Source organism: Mandrillus leucophaeus, unplaced genomic scaffold (assembly GCF_000951045.1).
Source record: "Mandrillus leucophaeus isolate KB7577 unplaced genomic scaffold, Mleu.le_1.0 Scaffold1305, whole genome shotgun sequence".
Lineage (NCBI taxonomy): Eukaryota > Metazoa > Chordata > Mammalia > Primates > Cercopithecidae > Mandrillus > Mandrillus leucophaeus.
The window spans coordinates 105901-124542 of NW_012101261.1; the positions used below are offsets into that span (position 1 = coordinate 105901).

General features: G+C 38.2%; 1 protein-coding gene across 1 annotated transcript in view; it reads left to right on the forward strand.

Annotated features, from left to right (window-relative positions):
- The window catches only part of TRHDE (thyrotropin-releasing hormone degrading enzyme), a 455449-nt gene that overhangs the window by 74076 nt on the left and 362731 nt on the right, over positions 1 to 18642 (forward strand). The gene's annotated exons all lie outside the window — the stretch shown is intronic.

Consider the following 18642-nt stretch of genomic DNA (forward strand, 5'->3'; position numbering starts at 1 on the left):
TAATCCTTCACATTGAACAAATTGAGCCTTATCAAAACTTGCTACATTGCCTTTACTTTTTTCATTTTGACTTTAATGGTGAACACTTTGACAAGGAGTGGCAGCAGCTTTGGGACTCTTATTCGGGAACTGCTGAGCTAGATGATTATATATCTATATCTTGCTATACCTACAAGCTCTACAGTTCTTTGATTTCATGATTCTATGTGTTGTTCCTTCCTTTAAGCATACATTTTTGCAGTTTGGAGGAAGATATAAGATCTATTATCAGGTTTTGATTTTTTTTTTTTTTTTGGTCTGACTTCCTTGTGAGAACTTTTATCTCACTCATATCTTTCACAGAATCAAAGATATTTCAGAAAATTGTTTGAGCTAACATGTCTAGTGAGAAAAGGGGGCATAGGGGTTGGAGACACTGAGCAGGAACTCTAATTAGTGAGAATGAAGCCCGAGTCAGGGAGCCTTTTCTTATTTTCCTTTAATTAACCTTAGGACTTCTACTGAGAAAATGAGGCAGAGGGGTGAGACCTGAGGGTTGGGCAGTGATAGGAGTATGGTCTAGATTTCCCATTGATTGGGAGAGTGTGTGAATGAATAAGTCAATGTCCTTTCTCACATCATTAAGACTTCTCCTGGTTAAAGAACTTAGGTTACGTTTATGATGTTCTAAAACTGTTTGTATTTGGGGAATCATTACAATGAAATGGATCATCTAACAGAACACACTGAATCACCAAACTGACCAGAGAAATTTATTTTCAGAATTCAACACTATATTTATAGTAACATTAGCAACAGGGGAAACCGCTCTGAGACCACAATTAAGAGAAGTTGTGTATTATTTTAGGAATTTTGTTTGTTTGTTTGTTTATCTGCTTGCAGACTTGAACTCTTTTTTTTCATTTGAAACTTCTTAAATCTTGGATGAAACTAGCTTTTAGCAGCTGTTCTCTTTTATGGGATTAATTTTAAAAGAAAAAAAGATGTAACATAAAATTAACACCTAAGCTATTTGATTACATGTCAGACTGTAAATGTTAAAAAAAAAAAAATCCCAGCTTTGACTTCCAAAGATTGTTTTGGGAATTTGTTTCGCTCAGGCTTCTTTTCGCCACTTGTCTCACACACATTTCCTCATCAATTTTCTTACTAGAAGTGTGTACAGGGCAAGCAGCCCAGTTTTAGTAATTGTCCTTGCTTGGCTTTTGTCTAATCAACACCAGTCAGTCGGATTTTTGCATACTGACATGCATTGTAAATGGCCCATGAGTATCATCAGAGGAAGAAACCTGGCTTGTTAGGTTTAAACCGTGTCAGATCGTGAATTATATCCATCAAAGCCAAAATATGCAAATCTGAGGTCTGAAAAGTCCATTCTGAAATTGATGCTAGTTTGGTGTACTTTTGTTTTTCCATGTATTGACACACACTAAAATTAGATTTCTATAAAGGTTCCCCTTGATAGGGTGGGCTAGGCATTCAAGGACGATTAAAACAGAAGCTGAGTGTTACAGACACATTATAAGTAATTGCCTAATTTGGAATTTCTTTTTCGTGGTAGGTCACCTTACTACAATTTAATGGTTTAAATTTAAGTTTGATGTATATTCTTTTCACAAACAACATTCACATTTCTATTGGTTTTTTAAAAATGCTTGTGCATGAGCCTAAAGTTTAAATCTTGCATTTACTTTTGGATTATTGATGATTTAATTCATCATGATCTGAGGAAGATAAAAATAGGAAAGCAATGTGTGTCTTTATGATTGGGGGCCTTTGTGGGAGCATGTGTATCATCTTTATTCTAGACACTTCTGGAATTTTAGTGTATTTTTACCATATTATATTTTAGAGAGAAACTGTACTACACATGCATAATAAGTTGACTGGGCCAGAAAAAAATTTGCTGAAATGGTTGAACATGAAAAGACTTGGGTGAAGTAATTTTATAGAGAGGAAAAGTTTCTTTGTTGCAAAGTTTGTTTAGCTTGTCATACTATTAGTTTTCAGGTAGCATAATTTCAAGGGATTTTCCTAATTGGCATCATCCTTTTTGAGTAAATACCTCATGGTTTATTTTAACTTATACCCTAATAACTAGTTTAATAGTTAAATTATATAAGCTTCTTTGAAATAACTTATCTTTTATATGGGATAAAGATTATAAGTTACATTTCTTATGTGGTTTCATTTCTCTGGTGCCACTGAAAATATGTCTATGTAAAAATACAAAAAAGAGTCTCAAAGTTTTGTAAAGTTCTTCTTTATTCATTCTATCACAAAAATATTTACGAAGAGCTCGTATTCTTGTCCTTTGCTAGACTCTTGGGATATAGTAGATGTTTCCCAGCTCACAGTTGGCTCGTTAGGGACAGATAAGAAAATCAGTGATTATCATATATTGTCTACTATGTTAAACGAAGCAGAGGGCATTATGGCAAAGCTAGAGGCACATTCTTACTTTTGGATATTCATTGAATAAACAATAGTGGGCGTAGAATTTATCCACTGTAGGTAAACCGTCCTTAAAAGTTTAAATAGCAGAAAACAAGCAATTTTAAAAAATTAGGCTACAAGAAAATGCCATTTGATTTGGAAACATGAATCAGGTATATTTAGAGCAGATCTTGGGAAATCAGAGATTTACTCTGATGATAGTAAATGCATTGAACCCATTTTTGCCCCTCCATATTGGTAATGCAATACTTTTTCTTACCAAGTCTTTAAAGTGGGTGTTGTGTAATATTTTAAAGGCAAGCAAATGGAATGTGTTCAAAAAACCAATATCTTTGTATTTTGAGGACATTTATAGCTCATTCCTATTTTGTTTCATTATTATATCACAGGTTGCATTGATGAATGGTAGAATCATATATACCCACATTAAAGAAGAATAGATGATGGAAGTAGAACATTTTCTTTGATTATTGTTTGTCCCATTTGGATGGAGAAAAAAGAGGTTCCCATCTAGTTTACACCATGAAATTATGGCTTATTTATCCTACGCCAGTTCCCTCAGAGAGGAAACAGATGTCTAGGGGCTTTTGGTACAAGAAGAAATCCCTTGGCCTGGATTCAGTTTGTTCTCCTAAAAATTTGAGAACACTGATATGACAGGAGGGGTGGAGGGAGAGCACCAAAAGAAACATAAGGGAATCAGAGAGATGAGAGATGAACGTGGGACTCCAAAACAGATAAATTGATCCTCTGTCAGTTCTGTGGAATGAAAATGAGGTCAGTGTAGGCAGTGCCCATTTCCCTCCTCATGCCTAGCCACAAACACTGCTTTAAATAAAACGTATTTCTTTTATTTCCCATTTCTTGCTTGCTAACTTAAAGATAAATGACTTGCTTGCAAGTGCAGTGGAAAGGAAATAAAATCAGTAACAGGCAGTGCCCAAAATGCCCCAGCTGCTTAACGGCCTGGCCTTGAGCAATACACAGTTTTTATGGAAAAGTTTTACTGTTCTGCTGTTAAAGAAACAAAAGCAACTATCCCTAACGCCCCGACCCCCCACCTCCCGATTCTTAAAAAATAAAGGCAAAGAAAAGTAAAAAAAAAAACAAAAAACAAACAAACAAAAAAACCCCATAGCTCAAAAAAGCCAAAGCAATTCATAATGATGCACATAGTTGGTTCATGTGGCCACAGGGATGTTACGTGAGCGAGCGGAAGTGTCAGAACCGGAGCTGAGCGAGCAGCGCTCTGCCTGGAATGCTACTCTCACCGCGATGGGAGAGCCTGTGGTCATGCTTCTGCAGCCAGGGGTCAGCGGCTGGTAATTAGACCCACGGGTGTTTCTATGTAGGCAATTGGATAAGCAATTAAATAGTTTGTGAGCAGCAGTTTGGAGCACTGTCAAAGGCTGGCAATTAGGCAGCTCTGTAATTTGAAGTAACTGGGTAGTTTCATACACAGGGCAGGACAGTTTAGTGCTGGGAAGTAGGAAAATAAAGTACTTCAGAGAGAAAATAATATCCTATTAAAAAATTAGGAGACATTTAGTGGGTAGTCCCTCCTGTGCCTGACACTAAGCTTGGGTGGTTTACACCTACAGTTTCCTCAATCTTTAGAACAGTGCCTCTCAAACTTTAGCGCCTCAGATTCACCAGGAAGGCTTGTTATAACACAGGTATCTGGGCCCCATTGCCAGGATTCTAATTCAAGAGTTTTGGGGTGAAGCGTGAGAATCTGCATTTCTAACGAGTTTCCAGGTGATGTTGCTAGCTGTTGCTCCGAGAACCACATTTTGAAAACCACTGCCGACATGAAACCCTCTGTAGTAATAGTAACAATAGCGAACTTTGAACACCTGCTGTATGCCAGGCAATTTGCTAAGCACTTCACATCTGTTATCTCATTTAATCTTTACAAAATTTTATTGGGTATATCATTTACTCTCTTTAAGTGTAGAGCTTTGGGCTCCCACAAGTCAAAAGACTTACCCAAAGACATAGATATAACAAGTGATGGAGCCGGGATTTGAATGTAAGTGTTGATCTCCAAAACCGTGTGCTAACCACTATCCCGCAGCACTTACCAGTGTCTTGTCTTTTTGTATAGCTTGAGTCATATTTTTGACCTGTCTGTCCCTGTGTTCCAAGAAAAGAATGGAAAAAGCTACTAAAGATGATTAATTCTCTTTACTTACTTAGCAGGGACTGAAGAAATACAAGAATGTTAATTCTCTCAGTAAATTGTGCCTTGACAGAAAGACATTTCATTACTATGCCATCGAATGAACTAATTATTTCTGCTATGGAACTGCTCACTTGTCACTTTGCTCTGCTTCCAATGTCTAAAAATAACTGTGAGATACAGACCTCCTGGGAAGGGTGGCATCAGGCATGGTTGAGCAAGCTGGGCGGGACTTCATGGAAGAGGTAGGACTTGAGCTGAAAAGGTGGGTGGACCCAGGTTTATGAGGGAAGAGGAACGAGTTGTGGGGCACTCTACGAGATGAATGTGCATTTGTATACATGCAGTGAGGAAAATGGCCCAACCTAGAGGAAGTTGTGTGGCAAGAGGTGGAAAGATAGGCATGTTGAATTACATATGGATCAGTTTGAATGACTAGAATGAGAAGCTGGGTTTAGAAATTATTTGACCAACTCTACATAAAGGAAAGTTGAATTAAGGTGAGTGCACTCCTTGTCTATATTCTTTACTTCTTGTGCCAAGCTATTCTTGAGCTGCTATAAAGACATACCAGAGGCTGGGTAATTTATAAAGAAAAGAAGTCCTATGAGCTCACTGTTCTGTAGGCTTTACAAGAAGCATGGTATTGGTGCCTACTTCTGATGAGGGCCTCAGGGAGCTTACAATCATAGCAGAAGGTGAAGGGCAGCCAGTGTAACCCATGGTGAGAGCCGGGGCAAGACAGCTAAGGGAGAGGTCCCAAACTATTTTTTTTTTTTTTTTGAGATGGATTCTCGCTCTGTCGCCCAGGCTGGAGTACAATGGTACAATTTCGGCTTACTGCCAGCTCTGCCTCCCGGGTTCATGCCATTCTCCAGTCTCAGCCTCCCGAGTAGCTGGGACTACAGGCACCTGCCACCACACCTGGCTAATTTTTTGTATTTTTAGTAGAGACGAGGTTTCACCATGTTAGCCAGGATGGTCTCGATCTCCTGACCTCGTGATCTGCCCACCTTGGCCTCCCAAAGTGCTGGGATTACAGGCATGAGCCACCATGCTTGGCCCCAAACCCTTTTAAACAACCAAATCTTGAGTGAACTAACTGAGTGGCAACCCACTTATCACCCAGGGGATGGTGCTAAACCATTCATGAGAGATCCGCCCCCATGATCCAGTCACCTCCCACCAGGCCCAAACTCCAACACTGGCAATCACATTTCAACATGAGATTTAGAGGGAACTAACATCCAAACCATATCACTTCTTCTTTAATAATGTCTCTGCCTCAACTAATTATTTATTTCTAAAATATTTATTGAATATTTACTACATACTAGGTACTGAGTCTACTGTGCTAGACTCTAGAGTGAGAGTTGAAGGACAGAGACACTGCTCTCAGAGACCTAACAATGGAGCCCCTTGCTATTCAATGATCAGCAGCATCAGTATCGGGCATCATCTCGGAGTTTGTTAGAAATGCAGAATCTCAGGTGCAGCCTAGATCTACTGAATCAGAATGCACATTTAAACAATGTTCTGAGGCAATTCATTTGGACCTTAATGTTTGAGAAGCACTAGACCGTTCAGCTTTTAGTAATTTGCCCTCTTCTCAAGTTTACTGCAATTATCACCACCTTTGGAGAACAGTCTGACTTAGGAGATGAATACATTTCCTAGAATGAGCAAAGGAAAATTAGGAATTTATGAGGATGCAAAGGAAATAAAATCCTTGACTAATGGTTGTCAGGTCCTTGATTTAATGTCCCTGGTAATGGGGAGTGTACTCAGTACCTTTCTATCTTTTTTTCAGCTTCTAACTCAGGGCAAAGAACTTTGGTGGCACTCAATGAAGACTAACAGGTTGGTTAGATGATGGAGAAACTAATACAAATTAAATCAGAAAATATAGATTTTCTCAAACATTTACCAATATGTATTGATGTCCTACTATAAGATGTGATGTGAGGATAAAAACAATAAGGAAAGATATTTTTAGTAGATTTGAAGGTTGCCTAAATTGGAAAATGTTAACAATTAGGAATTTGGACTAGGAGAGAGTAGCAATCTGGGTGAAGAGAATTGAGACCTAATTTTAGAAAAAGTGTTTTGGGGAGATATTGTGAAAAATTTGTGACAGTAATGAGGTTAAAATCATAGCTCTGTACTACTGAAGATTTCTTGTTCTATGCATTACAAGTGGATAGACATGGGCGATAGGAACCCAGGAGATGGAAATTCACAAACCTCAATGATTAAGTGTATAGACAAGAATGCATACATATCCCCTTAATAAATCTTGTTTGATCCTCTTGCCTATATGGCATGAATACACTTCTAAAGATGGAAATGGGGACAAAAATATCTTAACACCATCAGATTGAGCCAGTGCTTTGAATGTGGGGTTGAGGTAAAGTGTTATTTTGAACCCTGGTCATCTCTTTATATTTTTCTCTTAGGAGTACATAGACTTCCTGTTGGAAATCCTATTATTCAAGAAACATGGTTTTTTAAAAAAGCATTATTATGCTGAATAATTCAAATTTAAGTGACAGTACATGGAGAGAAGTGATGTTTTATGGTCCAGTTATTTAGGGATTAAAGTCAACCTTTTGATTCTGTATAGCTAGTGGAATGGGTATAATTTTAGGTTTATTGAGAGTCTTCTGAATGGCTTTCCTAATTACTCTCTCTTTTCATTCTTTGAAAATGGGGAGAGAAGAGCAGCAGTGGCTTCTACCATTAGAATTGTATTTCAAGGGGCACGGCATAAAATAATCACATTACAGTGTTCATGGAGAGTAAAAATCTCTGTGTAATATATTGTTCAGCAAATCATTCATCATCATAATTGCCAGAGTCGACATTTTGCTCATTTGTAGATCTTTCCTTTCTTGCCAGAATTTTTCTTCAGTAAAAATGATTTAACGAGTAGCTACAGGGTTCAATCCGATTCTTTATGATAGAATAGAGGTAAGAATAGTGTATATTCCAAATCAACTCCCACTCGAACTCTAGCTTGTTGTTACTGCACATTCCTTAGGAGCTTGCATTTTAAGAGTCCACAACTAAATTGGGGTTCTAGCACCAGAGCGGCTAGCAACCCTGCCCTAATAGGAAATGAAGGAGAGCCGGATATGGGTGTTTGTAGTGTATCTGTGTATCTTTTACAGGAAATTTCTTTTACCTGGCAGATGGCCTGATGCCCAGCTGTCTGATCTGCAAACCGGGAGTCTCTCAGCTAGGAAACTTGTTTATCCTGGCAAATGCTCTTGATCCATATCCAGTTTATCCATGCCTGATCATCGCTCTAGCACTGGGAGCCTGACCTTGTGTTCACTTTGGCCTCCCAGGGAAAACCCAGCTTGAGTAGGCCCGAGTTCATCAGATGGAAGGCACAAATTCAATACACCACCACAATAGGAAATAAGTTGAAAGATTTATTACTGACAGATCCCGAGCGAGGAGGGTGCAATGATTGAGGGCAGTCCTTCATCCCCGGGTCACGCCAGGCAGGAATGAAAAGAGTCAGGCAGGGAGACAGAATAGAGCATGGCAACTAACAGTGTATATAAAAGGAATAGGATCTTGGTCACTTTAAGTTCGCAGGCAAATGCCAGAATGATCCCTTTAAAGGAAGCAGCAGGAAAGCAGAGAGTCCAGTCTGGTAGGCAGGAGAAATGCCTCTAAGTCTTACCTCTGGCCACAGCCTAATCCATTTGGGTGTGGTATAGAACTGGCAACTGTGTCAAGGGTGACTGTGCCCTGCTTCTGGCATGAGGGAGTTAAACTTATACTCAAAATGGATGCTGAGGCAACATAAAATTATAAGAATTCACTACAGCTTGCCAACCACAGAGAATTTCCTTTATGTGCTCTTGGGGGTAAATTCTAGATTCTAGCCGGAGATTTCAGGGAGCACAGCCTATTATTACTGCAAAGCCTTTATATCTATTTTAGGAAGATCATTCCTTGAACCGCAGACATTAAATACAAATGAACCAGTGGGCACCCGTGTATGATACTAGAAATTAATTTGGCATTTAGTCATCTTTTATTTCAGTCTTTTCTGTGGTGGGCCAGAAAGATAAAGTAGACAGGAACTAAAGCAAGACATTTGGCACCAAACACCAGACTGTACTTAGGTAGGCGTATATCACGCAGATCTTCCCCTGCCTCCTGCCAACTACCTCTCTGCACACACACAATCATTCATTAAGTAAGTGCTCTCCATGAGCACTGTAATGTGAGCAAACGGAGGGCACAGACGGTATCATAATCATGTAGGCTTGCCCTGTGGAGCCTTGCATTTAGGAATTTTTAAATAACACTTGAACTTATTGAATGAAACATTTAGTAAAATATTTCCCACAAACTGTGTATCTCTGATCATATTTGGAAGCCCCAAATTGGAGAGAATAGTTTGATAAGTGGGCAGGATATTGGAATTCAGAGCTGCCTTAAAAAACCCAGGGTGTACAATTGCCACATCTGTATTTCTGTTAAATAACATGAGGTTCATGAACAATTATTTTAGAAATGCTTAGTGAGCAAGTTGGATAATACATTTAACACATCTAAAAAAAGAAGTGAAATTGTAAATTTAATGTGATTTTTGTTAGACATAAGCACATTTAAGTAGTCAGGAATGGAAGTACATATGTAGGATGTGGGATAGAGCATTTATGGTGAGGCTGGAGATGCAGTTTTCTTTAGGTGCCAATATAAGGAGAAAAGAGTTTTAACATTTGTTGAGAACTTACCATTTATTATCTATTCTAAAACTTCAGAGCCAGGTTTTATTATACTTGTTTTGCCACTAGAAAACTGAAACTCAGAGAGGTTATTTGACTCTAAAACCTGTGCTGCACACTGTTTTACGTTAAAACATTGTAAAATCTTAGACCAACAAAAGGAAATCAGCAGCTAATACAATCTCTCCTAATCCCAAAAGTTATTCATATTAATTATCTTTGAATGAAAATATCATGGGAATTTCCTCTGTGCTTTCTCCTTGTGTTTAATCAGCTCGAGGATTGTCCTCTCCATGAAGTTTGCTTTCTCTGTGCCTTTCAGGATGGGTTAGCTGCCTATGGCATGTCAACATGTTGCATTTAGTTATCCCTTTCTGTGTCTGTCTCCCCCAAGAAACTCAGCTCCTGGAGCTTTGGTACTTGTATTAGTTCATTTTGTGTTGCTGTAATGGAATGCCTGAGACTGGATAATTTACAAACAGTAGAAGGGTGTTTGGCTCATGATTCTGGAGGCTGAAAAGTCTAAGAGCATGATGTCATTATCTGGTGAGGGTCTTTGTGCTGTGTCATCCCATGGCAAAAAGTGGAAGGGGAAGAGGTGTCCAAGAGCAAGAGAGCAGGAGGAGGCCAAACGCACTCTTGTAACAAGCCCACTTTCACGATAACTAACTGACTGTTGCATTAAGAACATTAATCCATTCATTTGGGCAGAGTGCTCATAACCTAGTCACCACTTATTAGTCCCTACCTCCCAAAACCGGTGCGTGAACTTTGGGGGACACATTCAAACCACAGCACTACTCAAAGCGATCTGTAGACAGCCAGCATTGACGTCATCTGTGAGCGTGTTAGAAATGCCGAATCTCAGGTTTCACCCCAGACCTACTAAATCAGAATCTGCGTTTTAAGGAACTCTCCAGGTGATTTGTGTGCATTTTAATTGAGAAGCCCCATCCTAGCACATGATTAGTACTATTTGGAGCAATTAGATGCAACAGTAAATGATAGTAACGTACACGAAGCCCACTTCTCTGCTTGGGTTTTAGGAAGGTCTGGTTGCTCCAGCTTCCTGGAGTGGCAGAGACAAGTCTCTGGAGTGTCAGCTGACAGAGGTCTTTTCCTTCTGCTCCTGTAGTTGTTCTTTTCAGGCCGGGATGAGCTGCATGGTTGAAAGGAAGGGGAGATAGTCGTGCTCCTCGTGCAGGGACAGAGGAGCTTTAGGCACTCACCCTTCTGGTGCTCTGCCCCAGTATATCCCAGGCAGGAGCAAACAACTCTCAATACACATGTGCTCTGATGCCAGGAAGAAACAAAGGGAGAAGTAAATCTAAAACTTCATTTTTAGACCTACTTCAGAAACGAGTAGTTTCTCCCCTTAATTATTTATGGTGTTACCTTGGTGGTATTTATAGATTATGATCAGGTTCCTTCCTTGAAGCTCTTTCTCTAGACTGTATAAATTCAGTTTCCCTGAGTGTGTCTTTTCCTCTGAGCCAAGTCTGAAATGCATTCTATTCCCTTTTGCGTGCTCTGTGATTTATCTGCATTATTCCCAAACTGCTTGAGTCAGACGAGTTCCTGCTTATATCTTTTGCTGGTCTGGATTCACTGCTTCCTCCCTGCTGTTACCTGCTGTCCCTAATATGCATCTCTGAAATTTGCACTGGTATTATTATTATTATTATTATTGTTATTGTCAGACCACTGCAAACATTTAAATGTAACAGAAAAATACACTGTTTTCCCATTGCATGTAATTGGCTGTGGTTACACGTAATACTAGCAACACTTTTAGGTAGAAAGTTGAGATCTGTGAAAAATCTATCGACAAAATCAAGTAAATCTTCAAGCAGAACTCAGAAAAAAAAGCAACTTATAGAAATTTCGGATCTGCAGGAATTTTCTGCTAACTGGAACTCGAAAATATGTTTCAGATGACTTTTTGTACAAGTGTTGCTGTGCCTGCTTATGTTTTCACACAGAATGTTGGAAAGAAATGCTTTTTCTCTTTCTTGGCTATACTTATTTATTAGATTGATGCCAAGCTTTTCCTCTGAAGCTTTTTATTGCCAATGTGAGAATTTATTCTACCATCCTGCCTTAGGCAAAAATCCTGTTGTTTTCTAACTAAGGACGGTGGTGATGATTGTTTTTCTGCTTGGCAGTTGTTATGTCACGGTTCAGGTTGATCATGTAAACAGAATGTGATCTTAATTGGTGTTTTCTACCTGTAGCACTTGGTAATTTTTAAATAATTAAAGAAAGATGAAGAAATAGCTAAAATCACCTACAGAACATGGGATCATTGATGGCAGAGAAACGAATGTATTTGAGCATCAGTGTGTGGTATGCAGGGGACAGAAGTACTTTGCCAAAAGGAGTTAGAGTGTAGGTTCTAGCTTTTTATCTGACATACACTCGTTATATGACTTTGCCCACGTCACCTCTTTGTACTGAGGATAAGTTTCTTCTACTTCACAAGGCTATAAAGAGGATTCAGTGGTTGATGTATGTAAAGCCCTGTGCAAACAATGATGTGCCATAAACATATCAAGTCGCAGATGATGATGAAGATGCTGTTGCTACTGCTGCTTATGGTAATGTAACTTAAGTCCCACGAGGAAGACATATTCTAGATAAATTTTGTGAACCTACAACATGTCTTTATAGAGAGATACTAACAAAAGGAGACTCTTAATATATGATTTCTCCAAGAATTTCAAGATACTGCAATCAACATGGTTTGTGTTCTTTAAAGAAGAAAAAGCCTTTAAAATCTTCCTCTTTTGAAATTGACTTTTCATAGGAGGAAAGGATCATATTAAAGTAAACAAATTGAGTCTCTCTGTATTTCCAGCATAAGAATATTGCTTAAGTAAAAATTCTAGAAATAAGCTTTTTCTTTGATGTGTTGAATATTGTGATCCGTTGAATGACAGGTAATTGCCATCTCGCTGTAACTGAATTTCCAGTGGAGCAATCCCTATGTAAAAGTCCACCTTCTTCACATCTCTTGATTTCTTAGGATACTCCTGTAATTTTTTCCTTTTTGGTAAATTTTCACTGTCCTGAAGCTCTTACACAGTTTAATTTCTACTAATTATGTTTACCTTATATTTTACTGAAAATATTGAAACCTTTGCTTTCAAATTCCTCCTTTACCTTTCCAGTAATATTGACTAGTGTTACTAGCTTCATCCACTGTTATCTCAACAAATGAAGTATCATTTCTTATCTTCAAGACTATCTTTCTGTACCTATGCCTTAACCCTTGCACCTACTGGTTGTGCCATTTCACACTGAAAGTGTACCTTAATAAGACCATTTAAGTTTTTTGGGGGTCTCATTTGCCTCATCTCTAAGGAACGTCAGCATAGAGCTGATAGGGTACCCCAATTCTATTTTACTTTATCTAGCAGGATTTTGCTCTCATAATTATGTTTCTAATGAACATCTTCTATTTTTCCTCTATTGATTTTATTCCTTCTGCCTGAAAACAGATGTAATTATTTATTGGTTTGATTATCCATCAATGTGTTCCTTCAAAACAAAATCAAATCATGGTTTTATTATGTTAGGCACTGGACATTTAGAAATGAATGAGACACAGCCCATGACTATGGTGGATATTCTAGTGCTCACCTGTCCCCTACCCGTTGAGGATGCCTGCTACTGAAGGATCATAATTGAGTCCCACTCTGGAAATTGCCCTTGGCCACAGGGACCTTATTCAGCCAAGGTTTATCTCCCTGGGAGAGAAGGGGTAAGGGCAAAATAAATGACTGTCTGATGTAAAGATAGACAGGTATGCCTTCTTGCCTCAATTTGTGACAACACTGAAGAAACTTCATAGCCACATATCTCCCCTTAGGATTGGCTGAGGTTTCAGTTGTAACTGCATTGCAGGTCACATTCTGCCTCTGCCCAGTCCTACCTTCCCCACTTCCTTATGGATATATCTTGTAAGAGTACATCCCAACAAACTTTCTGTATGCAACTCTCCCTGTTGCAAAACTCACCAGGGAGTAAGGGAACTCAGAAAATGACAGAGAAGTCACGATTGATGATCTGATACTTGGTGTCTGTAGAAGTTAGCTATTCAGATGAAGCAGATAAATGCAATTCAACCAGCCAAATTCTTTTTGTAATAAGGCTTGATGTATTTGGGCAACCCTAAATAGAAATGAACTCTGCATAAAGTGAATGGCTGTGTGCAGTAAGCATCTATTGCTTTATTTCTGTCTAGCACCCATTTCACTTTTTTCCAGTATTAACACATTGAGTTTGCTATGAGGAACTGTTTTAGTTCAGATTAGATTTAGCTGCACATAATGGAAACCCCACAAATAACAGTGGCATATACTAGAAATGTGCCTACTTCTCTCTCACATAAAAGGAGTATAGAGGTAGTCAGTCTGATGCTGCTGTGGTGCTTCATGGTGTTGGGGATTCAACTTCACTCTATGCTATTGTCCTTACATGGGTGGCTTCCAGTCTCAAAGCCACCTAATGTCCAAGATGCATGCTTGACCCATCTACTCCTGCATTCCAGCCAGCAGAAAAGAGGAAGGGGAGAAAAAGGCTTGTCCCCATCTTTAAGGATACTTCCCAGAGTTGTACACAGTAGTTGTACACTTCCCCTCATATGTTCCATTGGCCAGAACATGGTCACACAGTGTGTAGAATGGTAAAATTGTAAGCTTTATTATAAAGGACTACATATGAAGCTAAAAATAGGATGAAAAGACAGAATATTATGAATAATTAGCAGTCTCTGCCACAGAAACTATCACCTCCCATTGGGTATAATCTTGTTAGATACAGGAGTGGGCAGTGACTTTAACTCAGCTAAGCCATGTTATTTGCCCATTTCTTCTGTTTGTTTATGGTGTATGAGCTGAGTGACCCACAGCTGACATGGAGGGTGTCCCTAAAGGACCATCCATGTGTTTCTAAGACTTGGAACTTCTTTTTTCTCATTCTATTTTATCTATTTTATCAGTCTTTCCTTCATTTTTTTTTTTTTATTATACTCTAAGTTCTAGGGTACATGGGCACAACATGCAGATTTTATACATAGGTATACATGTGCCATGTTGGTTTGCTGCATCCATCAACTCATCATTTACATTAGGTATTTCTCCTAATGCTAGCCCTCCCCCAGCCCCCCACTCCCTGACAGGCCCTGGTGTGTGATGTTCCCCACCCTGTGTCCAAGTGATCTCATTGTTCATTTCCCACCTATGAGTGAGAACATGCAACGTTTGGTTTTCTGTCCTTGTGATAGTTTGCGCAGAATGATGGTTTCCAGCTTTAGTTTTGTGAATCACCCCATGTGTCTTCTTAAGTCTGACTTTGTTTCTGTTATTTGCAAATAATTTTCTAACTGGCATATCATATTATTCACATTAAAGGATTCATTGTTATTCTATAGATGAAAGAGTGCATTGATGGTTTTTAAGCAGATAGTGTTGTTATCAGATGTTTGCTTTGGAAATTTTTTTGAAAACTTGAAAATTGGATGAATTGAAAGGAGTTAAGATTAGAAGCAGAGAGAGTTCTAAAATTAGTGCATTAATGTAAATGAGAAGTGGTGATGGGTAGAACTTAGCAATAGCAATGATAGAGTCAAGGGGCAGTATTTGAAAGATATTTGGGAATTAGAATCAACAGAATTTAAAACTTGTGTATCTGTGGACAAATAATGTATATTTAATAGAAAATGAATCTGGTGTTTTTAAAGACAGTTCTAAAAGCCTTCTAAAACTAACTTCTTCAAAATCCTGAGCTGGTAAGTTACAAGAATATTCAGAAGGAATGTTTGAAAATGATTTTGGAAGAACTAGTCTACAGAAATGACAAGCTACAAAACAGCAGGAAATAAGTCAGTATTAGGAAGGATTGAAATACACAATTCAAAATCATTGCTCAGGATACAAATATGAGTACAAAGAAAAGACTTTAAAAACTCCCAAATTTCTGTGATTTGAAATAAAATTGGAGCTCACTTAGAGAAAGAATTGCCCACATTTGTTACTTCTCTTTCAAATTGTGTTTTACTGTTATATTTTGATTCTATTCACTCATTTTTATCATTACACAATAACCTAATTTAAAGAAAATCATAGTTATAACCTTTTTGTTAGATTGACAAATACTTGAGCAATGTGGTTTAAGTGAAAATAAGTTAAATCTGCCATACTAAGAATTTGTTTTAGTTCTCAACTAATCATTTCTTTTTAAATGTGTACTCCAAACTAATTTTCAGTATCTTGAACTCTTAGAAAACAGAATGGGTTTTCAAGAAGTGGGAGATTCCAGTGTTTGCTAAAAATTTGAGACATATCTCTCCCTAAATAGTATTTTTGAATATACTCTGCCTGTTTCCTAAAGAAAGAAATAATGAAGAGAATATGATTAGTATAGGCAACTGAGATATGGAATTGGGTGAATTAATCTTTTTTATTTTCATTAACTAGTGAGGTAAGCAATGAATAAAGAGAAAAACATTGGAGTATAATTTATATGTTTGATAAGTAGATTTAACTAGTATCTTTGAGGAAGAGCTATTTTTATTGCCTTTCTTAATATTAGAGGAAGATGAAGTTGTACATATAGGAATTAGAACACATTCATTGATTTTCTTTCTTCACTATAGTGTTGTGTAATATAGTTTTATAGACAGGATCCTTGGATGGAGCATTTTTTTCCCTTTCATCTATTTGGAACTCAGCCATTGTAGCAACTAAGCTTTGAGATTTTATTTAGTTTTCATGATAATGCTAATAATTATAGCCAGTGTACAGCATTTATTATGTGACAGGCACTGTTGTGAGTGCTTTACACATGTAATAATTCTAACGTCCTATGAGGTGGATCCTGTTACTACCTCCATCGTGTAACTAGCAAACTGAGGAACGAAGAGGTTATATAACTTGCGCAAGGCTACATAACTAACTTTCAGAACCAGGATTCGAAGCCAGGCAGTCAGACTTCAGCCTATGGTCTTAATCACGCTGCTTTATAGGTAGCATATATTGATGATGTAGACTTGAATCTCCCAAAGAAGAAAACAGAGAAAGTCGCTTCTCAATTTGAGTAAAACTGTCCCTCAGGATATGTGGGATATTGGGTATTGGTGCCAGGAAACACCCCGCCCCCGCCCCCGCCCCTGTGCATACTCAACTCTGCACACACTCAAGGCCTCGCAGTTGACCTGCGCTTTCTGAATATACAAAACAGTCGGCCGTTTATATATGCAAATTTTGCATCCTGTGAATGCTATATTTTTCAATTCACATTTGATTGAAAAAATATGCCTATGAATGGACTTGCATAGTTCAAACACCTGTTCAAGGGTCAACTGTGTTGAGTTGCAAAGTTAAATATCATTAAGATTTGCATGATTCTTGCTATAGTCCATAACACTCCACATTTTCTTGTCCTAAGCCAGGTGTAATTGTCAACCTATTAACTGTTACTTTAAGTTCAGTTTTATGTATTCCTTCCTGTTTATTGTGCCAATTGTTTATGTTTTCAGTTTTATTTGTTTTAAATCATTCATAACTGATGATGAGTATTCTTCCCAATGGATATACTTTCTTATATGAGTTTTGAAGTGGAAAAAGAATTGACTAGTGATATAGAGTAATGTGAAACTTAAAAGATTTAAAGGAAGGGTTGAACTTCCTAAAATGCACTTCTTCTTCATTGGTTCTACAATGGGAGATCCCTTCTCAGGGCTGGGGAACCTCTTGCTGGTTGGCGCCCTGAAATAGATAATTTCTATCACATTGTTCACTGAAAACTTATCTTGCTATTGTTATTCTTGTCTGTCTAAACCAGTTTTTTGGTAGAATTAGATTTAATCTCCTTTATCTATATTTATTACATTTCTTATAAGTATTTTTTTCATTGGACTCATTTGCTTTTCAGGACAAGATTTCCTGAACCTATAGCCAGATTAAAGATGAGCTACATCTTTGTTAATATTTCAATAATCATTGTATTGGAACTTATAGAAGGTTAAATACTGACCCAAAATATATTATGGCTTTTGTAGGAGTAGATGAAGATCTGTTGAGTCTTATGATACAGACATAAACTTGTAAAGCCTGTTTCCACATTTCTGAAGTGGATATAATTATTGTAATACTTCTCTCATAGAAGTAAAGTGTGCAGGGATTAAAATTTGATAATCTGTGTAAAGCATCAAACACAATGCCTAGCAACTACGTGCTTAATAAAGGTTGCTACTATAATTATCACATATATTTTAATGTTTACAAAAAAGGTTTATTAATTCTCATTTGCTGCTGAGGAAGTTAAAGCCTGAGGGCCTTATATGTGTTGCCTAATGCCACATAGCTAATAGATAATGGACCAAGATTGGAATCCATAAAATTAATCTATGCGTTATTTTAAACTGCTGAGTCCTACTGTGTGCCATGTCCTGGTTTGGATCCCAGTGATAGGATGATGAAAATAAAAGAGCATCCCATGCAAGTGGGCCACATGAACAAGGGTTTGGCAAGAACAATTGTGCAGAGAATTCCAAGTAATCTGGTGTGCTGTTGGTGTGCAAAAGAAAATACAATTGGAGAGAGTGATATGGGTCCTGGACTTCCCCGATACATGCAGAAGTGGAGGCCACTCCCAAGCCTCCACCCCTCAACTTTGACCTGCTGCCAACCCTCTTGTCTTTCTACTCCTGCCTGGTCAAGCATCATGAGGAACACTTTTCTTATGAATGAACACCCCTGGCTGCACATCTGTCCCTCAGGGGCACACACTCCAGGTAGCATGGTCCAGACTTGAGAGGAAGGATTAAAAAAAGAGGTTCGTGTTGGCCTTGGAAATGGACTCTGGGCCTACGGTGTGCTGGTATGTTTAACAACTAGCTTTCTGATTATAATTCCTACGTGGTTGACATATGGCACAGTAGTTGATATGTTTCTTTATGTTGAAGAGCAAGTGAAAAGAGCATGGCTCCCTTTTCTCAGGCACAAAGGCACCCTATGTACTACTGTGCTAGCATGTGCTGCAGCTGGATTTTTTTGTTACCAATGCCCAGTGCCAAACATAGAACCTGGCATGGAAGAGGCTCTCATTTGCTGAATGAATGAATAGGTGTAATGTCATGGTGAGATTCATGTTTCAAGTAGATCTTTCTTGGCAAACCGTGTAGAAGGTGGCTTGAGCAAGTGAAACAAACAAATAGAACTTCACTTGTTAATTAATGAGGAGTGCAAC